Genomic DNA, 10767 nt, shown 5'->3' with positions numbered 1-10767 from the left:
TCTTATGGTTTCGTAATTATTTAACGCTACAGTGCACTTTCTGGATAGGATGGTGGATATTTTGCTATATCTCACACTTTGACTCTCACAACCATCATCACAAAACTTTCCTCCAGACCGAGTGGTACAAAAGGAACATGCATAACCCACTCTCTGAAACTACCTTGCTACTCTCCCATGCAAACCACACATACTTAAATTACATGACAGACATCACACTGCAACATGGAATACAACACAAGGAATAGTCACAACATTAACACTTTCAGCTTTCCCACTTCAATTAGTATTTATCCCAGTTTCACACGACACTGCCCCACTTCGTAATTTTTCTTTCCTACTATCAACTCTAGAGATACATGCACGTCTTCCTGTGCAATGCAAGCCAAGTGGCGTTGCTGGATAGACGGCTGACTCACCTTGCTTCTCTCTCAGAGTATTATAGTTTGAATCAAGCGTCACACGGAAACATAACACGCAAAGTAATATTAAGAACATATTCATCACACACACGAGTCCTCAACTGATACCATGGACGAGTACTTCTCTTTATCGTTTGTCTCATACACAGATTGAGACTCACACAGTACTCACCACATGGAAGTACTAGTCTCTAATTTCAAGTCCTGCACACGCCATTTCTTAAATATTTCCAACCTATAGTAAACACGCTAGTAATTCAGCTTAACTTAAGCACTCGGAAGTATTTCAACTTATTGCTACACGTGGTTTCATTGTGACCGTTGGTCACTTCCAAAGGTTGCTACGATCCCCATAATATTACCTGCCTGACATTTAATTCTCCCCACAAAAGTTCCTGAAATAGAGAAATTATTATTCCAAACTACTCTTAAGTATTTCACATGCATACCATGTCTCCACTCTTTTGTCCTTACGGAGCACGCCTAAGACAGGTCTTACCAACACTAGATCCAGCGGCAGAGTGCTGAAACATGGCCATTCTTCAGGTCCTCTCGCACCTCTGCCCAAGTGGGGGAGCACCTTGCTACCGTATTGGTCAGCCACATTTCAGGCGCTCAAAGCTCAGGTAAATTTCATCTCTTTGGCCCCACCAAAGGTGGCCAAAGGATCGTCTCAAAGATGATCATATATTCACATTCGCTATCTGCGGTTAGCAGACGACCATACATTCATTCATTTCACATATCTCACCAAACTGGATGTAGGGAGTTATTTTGTGGGAGTGCACATGTGATCAATTAAATAAATAAATCGTCATTCTTTCCCACACTGGTATCCGGCTTCGCTGTATTAATTGAAACTGAGTTATTTTTACAAAAAATATGTTGTTCTGACAAGAATAATGAAGTATGTTGTACCTATTTTCAATGTCGGGCAGTACTGTACCCTTACAGTACCAACACACCTCTGTGGATGTGGACTGCTGCCAGCGCCACCATGCGACGACCGCAGGTCAAATGGACCGCATGGTCATAACCCGGGGTGATTTAAATCCGCAAAACGCCCACTAGAGCGTTGTTTCACCATGTGTCAGCATTATCCTTAATTTATGAGCATGAGTGTAATTACGTGAAGTAGGAATCTATTGTTTCCCTGTCATTCAACTTATATTTTATTTAATAGCTTGACCATCGACACCAATAAGTGTTTTGTAGTAATAAACAGCATTGTTAAAGGTACTTCTGCTATCGTACTCGTAATTTAAAGTAGTCAAAAATAGTACCTGCAGATTTTATTTAATTGCAACCTTTATTTGTAAGTTTAAATGTTACTTACAAAATTCGCAATTGCCAAGTGATAGGAACCTTCGACCATTCGATTCATGTGTATATTCATATTGCATACTGTAGACTCAGCAGCATTTGGCTTGTAATGTGGCAACTACGTATCCCAGTTCCTATACAACGAAACCAGCCAAAACTTTTAATATTTCTCCTCTGAGTCAGAGGGTACGTAGCTGAGGGCCACAACACCTCATCATTTTCATTTGGTGGCAACCCTATCAGGCTGAACGCCTTAGACACACTGTCCAGCGAGTGCTGCAAGCTAGAGGCTCCCTGCTGTTCCGACGTGGCATTATGTGGGGCTGACGTACGACGCGGGTGGTCATGGAAGGCGCCGTAACGGCCGTACGATACGTGAATGCCATCCTCCAACCGATAGTGCAACCGCATCGGCAGCATATTTGCGAGGCATTCGTCTTCGTGGACGACAATTCGCACACCCATCGTGCACACCTTGTGGGTGACTTCCGTCAGGCCAATGGCATCGTTGGACTAGAGTGGCCAGCATTTTCTCCAAACATGAACCCCATCGAACAAGCCTGGGGTATACTGACGTGACCCACCAACCACTCTGAGCGACCTACGCCGAATCGCCGTTGAGGAGTGGAACAATCTCGACCAACAGTGCCTTGATGAACTTGTGGATAGTAAGCCACGACGAATACAGGCATGCATCCATGCTAAAGGACTTACTACTGGGTATTAGAGATACCGGTGTGTACAGCAGTCTGGACCACCACCTCTCAAGGTCTCGCTGTATGGTGGCACAACATGCAATGTGTTGTTTTCATGAGCAATAAAAAGGGTGGAAATGATGTTTATGTTGATCACTATTCCAATTTTCAGTGCAGGTTCCGGAACTCACGGAAACGAGGAGATGAAAAAGATTTTTTGTAAGGAGAAACAAGGAAAGAAAACGGAAAAATGTTGGGCTAGATGTCGAAAAGACAGCTGAAAGGTATGATCGCCATTCCCAGGGACTGTCGTATCTTTTACAAAACTTTCGAGCTCTGTACCTCCCCTAGAAAGTTTCCTCTTAATAACGGCTGAAAAAAACTGGTCATGTTACTCACAAAATTCTCTTTACACCAGGCAAACGTTTGGTACGCATTCTTAACAGAAAAATGTTGCGGAGTGCCCCTAATTAACAACGTCCCTCCAGAAAGCCGACAGAGGACGCTGAACAGCTATCTGCAGCATCCGTTCTCCCCGAGTCCAGGGGCAGAGACTGACGCAAACTGGTAGGGGCTGGAACGATTCTTCTGTTGGACTTTCCCTTGCTGCTCTGCGGCTGGCGTATCACAGAAGTATGTTAGTGACCCACATCCAGTGCATGAAATGGAATGTCTAAAAGTATCTTAATGAAAGAGAAGGAAGGAATCACCTGCACCATCACTGTTGTTATATTGAAACTGAAAATAAACGAGCGTTTCCGCAGTCTCCCTGATTTCGTCTAGATTCAACTTGAAACGTAATTGATTTGGATATCAAATTGTCTCTAATTTGCATATTAAAATGTAGTTAAGTTGCATACTAGGGTATAGCTGGAATGAAAAGATGCGTGGCATTCGGCTTCGCCGCTTTTCAATGTTACTTCAGCAACAGGTGGAGACGGATCCGCTATCTGTCCTTTGGGGTATGTTTGCGACTGCTGTTCATATATCGCGTTACACGGCTGAATGTCGTACACCAGTGCTTGCAGACACTGTGGACAGTGTGCACTGGGCAACTAAAAAAAAAAAAGATTCAAATGGCCCTGAGCACTATGGGACTTAACTTCTGAGGTCATCAGTCCCCTAGAACGTAGAACTACTTAAGCCTAACTAACCTAAGGACATCACATACATCCATGCCCGAGGCAGGATTCGAACCTGTGACCGTAGCGGTCGTGAAGTTCCAGACTGTAGCGCCTAGAACCGCTCAGCCACTCCGGCCGGCTGGACAACTTCATTAATGATATTGTCTTGTGTATGTCTGAATACCTTATCTCTTTTCTGTCACTCATTTGTGTGTCTACGTTGGCTGATGGTACTGCGCTGATTCCATGTAATTGACTGGAACGTGTACACATCACGTGAGTGGCGCCAGTGGGGAAGGGTCACGTGACCGACCGGTACCAGTTATACGGCGTTTACAGTGCGCCAAAGAGACCGGTGTCCTCTTTTATGGGGGGTCACTAATACACCGGTGCGCATAACGTAAGGACGAAAGTAAATTTCGCATGTTTCAAGTGACATAGCTCGCTGACACTTAGACCATACATAGAAAGAAATGTTACAGCATCTAACTAAAAGAAACAGGTAACGAGACGACAGAAATTACACTTTTATTCAGAGAAAATATTTACACTTTACTCACTGCGATTTATGATGTTCCTGTAGACGTTACAAATGGCGGGACATGTTTATTAATAGCTGTTATTTTCGTCTTTAAGTTCTGGACACCAACGTGGTATCCAAAAGTCCTTCTCTGAGTGACTGTGCGGTGCCTATGCCTGACGCTGTCTTTAGATCACTTAACCCAACACTTACATTAGAGAAAGGCAAACCTACGTTTCTAGTATTTGTAGACTTAGAGAAAGCTTTTGACAATGTTTACTGGAATAATCTCTTTCAAATTCTGAAGGTGGCAGGGGTAAAACACAGGGAGCGAAAGGCTATTTATAATTTGTACAGAAGCCAGATGGCTGTTACAGGAGTCGAGGGACATGAAAGGGAAGCAGTGGCTGGGAAGGAAATAAGACAGGGTTGTAGCCTCTCCCCGATGTTATTCAATCTGTATATTGAGCAAGCAGTCTAGGAAACAAAAGAAAAATTCGGAGTAGGTATTAAAATCCATGGAGAAGAAATAAAAATTTTGAGGCTCGCCGATGACATTGTAAATCTGTCAGAGACAGCGAAGGACCTGGAAGAGCAACTGAACGTAATGGACAGTGTCTTAAAAGGAGGATATGAAATGAACATCAACAAAAGCAAAACAAGGATAATGGAATGTAGTCGAATTAAATCGGGTGATGCTGAGGGAATTAGATTAGGAAATGAGACACTTAAAGTACTAAAGGAGTTTTGCTATTTGGGAAACAAAATAACTTAAGATGGTCGAAGTAGAGAGGATAGAAAATATAGACTGGCAACGGCAAGGAAAGCGTTTCTGAAGAAGAGAAATTTGTTAACATCGAGTATAGATTTAAGTGTCAGGAAGTCGTTTCTGAAAATATTTGTATGGAGTGTAGCCATGTATGGAAGTGAAACATGGATGATAAATAGTTTAGACAAGAAGAGAATAGAAGCTTTTGAAATGTGGTGCTACAGAAGAATGCTGAAGATTAGATGGGTAGATCACATAACTAATGAGGAAGTATTGAACAGGATTGGGTAGAAGAAGAGTTTGTGGCACAACTTGACTAGAAGAAGGCACCGGTTGGTAGGACATGTTCTGAGGCATCAAGGGATCACCAATTTAGTGTTGGAGGGCAGCATGGAGGTTACAAACCGTAGAGGGAGACCAAGAGATGAATACACTAAGCAGATTCAGAAGGATGTAGGTTGCAGTAGGTACTGGGAGATGAAGAAGCTTGCACAGGATAGAGTAGCATGGAGAGCAGCATCAAACCAGTCTCAGGACTGAAGACCACAACAACAACAACCCCACAGATACTGATAACAGGAATATGCTGATAGCATACATTTGCCGTGAACGTAAGATGCACTGGCCCTCGGTGATGTCTAAACAAATGTGGTGAGGGGAATACTCGCCAAAACGAGTCTTCTAGCATGAGAATCACGGCTTTCAAGGGCTCTGACCGACAACCTGGAGTGATCTCAACAGTCAGTAGGTCGACATGCACTGCAAGGATGCTTCGATGGTTCCACTTCCGCGAGGGCACCGGAAGACAGTGTTTACCGATGACGTGTGGGTAGTTACATCTTCCTTGGGTCTAACCCTTTATCTACATTTTTGTGAGCCAATTTATGTCAGATTATTCCCATTAATTTGCATTTGCCCACCGTCAATAACAACATGGAAGCAGTCACATGTATCATGCTCCCTCGATCTCATCATGGAGGCCACAGATGTGAAATTTCCGGTATCCAGCAACAGTGAGGAGACCATCATCATCATCTTCTACTTCTTCTTCTTCTTCTTCTTCTTTTCTTCAGTTCCTCCTTCTGTTCCTCATCCTTTCCCACCAGCCTGAAGCCAATGATGGTTGGCATGACAACCCCCTATCCTATCCTCCATCATTCCCTCCATCACGGAAGTGGACTGGTATTAGTAACTAGTACTAAACACGTTGTCTCTCCTATAGACGATTGTTCTAAGTACCCTCATGCCTCTCCTCTTCGGGGTCCTTTTTGTTACAGACTGTCTGTGCAAAGAGTGTTCTACAATCTCTTGCAGATTCAGAAAGCCTGTAATCTTGTGTCTATTCCTTCAAATGGCTCTAAGTACTATGGGCCTTAACATCTGAGGGAGGTCGTCAGTCCCTTAGAACTGAGAACTACTTAAACCTAACTAACCCAAGGACATCGCACACATCCATGCCCGGGGCAGGATTCGAACCTGCGACCGTAGCAGCAGCTCGGTTCCGGACTGAAGAGCCTAGAACCGCTCGGCCACAGAGGCCGGCTCTATTCCTTCCCTTAATATCGTATAAATGCGTATGATTCATTTGTACTGGTTTAGAAAATATTTTCCTGCGAGACACTGATGTTAATAGCGTTCTAGAGAAACAGTTGAACTGTTAAAGCTATCATTAACCTGAGGAACCAGACAAGAGCCTGATGTTTCTCTTACCATATTTAAGATGCACATAGTCGCAGTCAGCACAAGACGTTTAATAAATTCAAAAAAAACTTTTTATAATAGGCGAAAATACAGGATGTTTCAAAAATGACCAGTATATTTGAAACGGCAATAAAAACTAAACGAGCAGCGATAGAAATACACCGTTTGTTGCAATATGCTTGCGACAACAGTACATTTTCTGGCGGACAAACTTTCGAAATTACAGTAGTTACAATTTTCAACAACAGATGGCGCTGCAAGTGATGTGAAAGATATAGAAGACAACGCAGTCTGTGGGTGCGCCATTCTGTATGTCGTCTTTCTGCTGTAAGCGTGTGCTGTTCACAACGTGCAAGTGTGCTGTAGACAACATGGTTTATTCCTTAGAACAGCGGATTTTTCTGGTGTTGGAATTCCACCGCCTAGAACACAGTGTTGTTGCAACAAGACAAAGTTTTCAACGGAGGTTTAATGTAACCAAAGGACCGAAAAGCGATACAATAAAGGATCTGTTTGAAAAATTTCAACGGACTGGGAACGTGACGGATGAACATGCTGGAAAGGTAGGGCAACCGCGTACGGCAACCACAGAGGGCAATGCGCAGCTAGTGCAGCAGGTGATCCAACAGCGGCCTCGGGTTTCCGTTCGCCGTGTTGCAGCTGCAGTCCAAATGACGCCAACGTCCACGTATCGTCTCATGCGCCAGAGTTTACACCTCTATCCATACAAAATTCAAACGCGGCAACCCCTCAGCGCCGCTACCATTGCTGCACGAGAGACATTCGCTAACGATATAGTGCACAGGATTGATGACGGCGATATGCATGTGGGCAGCATTTGGTTTACTGACGAAGCTTATTTTTACCTGGACGGCTTCGTCAATAAACAGATCTGGCGCATATGGGGAACCGATAAGCCCCATGTTGCAGTCCCATCGTCCCTGCATCCTCAAAAAGTACTGGTCTGGGCCGCCATTTCTTCCAAAGGAATCATCGGCCCATTTTTCAGATCCGAAACGATTACTGCATCACGCTATCTGGACATTCTCCGTGAATTTGTGGCGGTAAAAACTGCCTTAGACGACACTGCGAACACCTCGTGGTTTATGCAAGATGGTGCGCGGCCACATCGCACGGCCGACGTCTTTAATTTCCTGAATGAATATTTCGATGATCGTGTGATTGCTTTGGGCTATCCGGAGCATACAGGAGGCGGCGTGGATTGGCCTCCCTATTCGCCTGACATGAACTCCTGTGACTTCTTTCTGTGGGGACACTTGAAAGACCAGGTGTACCGCCAGAATCCAGAAACATTTGAACAGCTGAAGCAGTAGATCTCATCTGCATGTGAAGCCATTCCGCCAGACACGTTGTCAAAGGTTTCGGGTAATTTCATTCAGAGACTACGCCATATTATTGCTACGCATGGTGGATATGTGGAAAATATCGTACTATAGAGTTTCCCAGACCGCAGCGCCATCTGTTGTTGAAAATTGTAACTACTGTAATTTCGAAAGTTTGTCTGCCTGAAAATGTACTGTTGTCCCAAGCATATTGCAACAAACGGTGTATTTCTATCGCTGCTCGTTTAGTTTTTATTGCCGCTTCAAATATACCGGTCATTTTTGAAACACCCTGTAACTTACCGACAGTTCCTTTTTATTCACTGTTCATCTAATCATAAAGCTGTCCAGAAGACTGCACATCATTTAAAGCTCACATAGACGCACTTAACAAATCACCAGCGTCTCCCGCAGCCAGGGAATTCACAGTCCAACGATGGTGAAATTTACGAGCAGTGACAGCTCCAATGTACGCGCTAAACAAACGGTGAATGTCGCGTGTAGTCACACGTGCCACGGAGCGCCTGTCACTATTGCATGCGCAGAGAGTAAGCTATCATGCCATCGTGTGCTAAAAGAAAACTAGGAAATTCTACTTTATCTGCAGCCGCCAAATTAAATGCCGTGGCTTGAACAACGAGAGACTAAATATACAGTCATTACGGGCAAAAAAAAAAAAAAAAAAAAAAAAAAAAAAAAAAAAAAAAAAAAAAATTGATTAACCGGCGGGAGCAGAGAGGAAGCTTGACATTTCTTCGAAAATAGCTTCTTTTGCAGGATGAATACTTATTTCAGAATTAACTCAGAATAAGCGAGGATAATCATCGATTGCTACTGGATATCGTAAACAGAAATTAACAAAAAAAAGAAAATGGCTCTGACCACTATGGGACTCAACTACTGAGGTCATTAGTCCCCTAGAACTTAGAACTAGTTAAACCTAACTAACCTAAGGACATCACACACATCCATGCCCGAGGCAGGATTCGAACCTGCGACGTAGCGGTCTCGCGGTTCCAGACTGCAGCGCCAGAACCGCGCGGCCACTTCGGCCGGCAGAAATTAACAAAGCAGGACACTGTGACGTGTCTAGCAATTACTTCTTCGGAGAAGTTTTTGGCTAAGATTCCATGCAGCTGGTGAATAGAAGTCTGTCAGAAATTATACTTTTGGTACTTCCGTTCTAGACCTCAATGACGTGTCTTCCTCGTCAGCACTGTGAATACAGTAATTTTTATTTTCTTTTTAATTTCCTCCAATTTTTTTCTGTTGCCTACAGTCTTTTAACGTACAGTTTATTTCGTTTAAAGCTGTATCAGATTTGTTCCTGATGCGATAGTCTTTACTTATGATATGAAAACGACATGATCTACGGTCATATCGTTCAACTGCAACACTCATGTGTTCATTGCATTAACTTAAATATATTTCTTTTCGAACTCATTTCGTCAGTGCGCTAAAACTGCTGTGAGATGCACAGCTGCAGACTTCTTCACCAGTTTGAAAGCTCATATGGATGAACGTTTCGGCTTCTTGCATTCGTGTAATATGTTTGCACTTTCGCGCACGGTTGTACCCTTGCCTTTGGTTCCGTTCAGTAAGTAGCAGCAGTATGGCGGTAGCGAGTTTAGCCAGTTTGCGCAGTTCCACGCGCTCTTGTGGTGGTCTAAAAGGACAGCGGAAATAGCTAAGAGGTTAAATGAAACAACAAGTTTAATGTTACCAGTCACTGTTTATTTATCTCCACGACGCGTTTCAAAGGTTTAAACCTAGACCATCAGGTGGATTTACAATTGTTAGTATGACATTTGTGTGTGTGTTGTGTAACGATTTTTTTGGAGGAACTTGTGGCACTATCTAGAGGAGAATCAAAACACTATTTCAGAAGGTCCTAAAAAAATCTTAACATAACACACACACAAATGTCATACTAACAAGTGTAAATCCATCTCATGATGGAGGTTTGAAACGCCTCGTGGAGATAAATAGCCGGTCGGGGTGGCCGAGCGGTTCTAGGCGCTACAGTCTGGAACCGCGCGACCGCTACGGTCGCAGATTCGAATCCTGCCTCGGGCATGCATGTGTGTGATGTCCTTAGGTTAGTTAAGTTTAATTAGTTCTACGTTCTAGGGGACTGATGACCTCAGAAGTTAAGTCCCATAGTTCTCAGAGCCATTTGAACCATTTTTTGGAGATAAATAAACAGTGACTGGTAACAGAAAACTTCTTGTTTCATTTAATGTCAATAACAGTCACGATAAAAGCCTAACCTAAATGTTCGCATTTAATAGCTAAGAGGCATTTTATAAATGAAGCCATAAATAATATGTAACCATAAACTTTACATAATATGAAGTTACACCAGAAACAATACGAAAATGTGTGTGAAGAAAATCGAAACAATGGCCCTCCACAATGAAAAACCGATGAGAGAAGAAATTATTGATATGAAAATCATTCAATAATGCTGGGGGTTAAAGTATTTGTCTTTTGACGTGACATATCACAAATGACAGAAATGCTACGTCAAATGCACCACCTTTCGTTATTTCGGCGGAACTGTACAATGAGCACCACAAGGGAAAATCTCTACTCAAGTTCTGTAATTGTGGTACCACTATTTCGGGGTGAACAGGTAACGAAAGATTCTGAAATGTAGCTCCTTCGATACGTAGTTGCTCATTCATTGCTTGAGCACTAAAAAAGAGACGACAAATGAGAGAAACTAGAAGTTTAGAGCATCACTGACAAAATAGTGAAACACAGAGGCGTTCTGCCCAGTTCGAGACGTCAGCTACGACAGTCAACATCATCATGTAGGACAGTGACAGTTAAAGCTTCTGATAAAGTGTACTTTCGTAATTGGTGGA

This window comes from Schistocerca americana, chromosome 3, assembly GCF_021461395.2.
Source record: "Schistocerca americana isolate TAMUIC-IGC-003095 chromosome 3, iqSchAmer2.1, whole genome shotgun sequence".
NCBI lineage: Eukaryota > Metazoa > Arthropoda > Insecta > Orthoptera > Acrididae > Schistocerca > Schistocerca americana.
Note: the sequence above shows the minus strand (reverse complement) of the source record.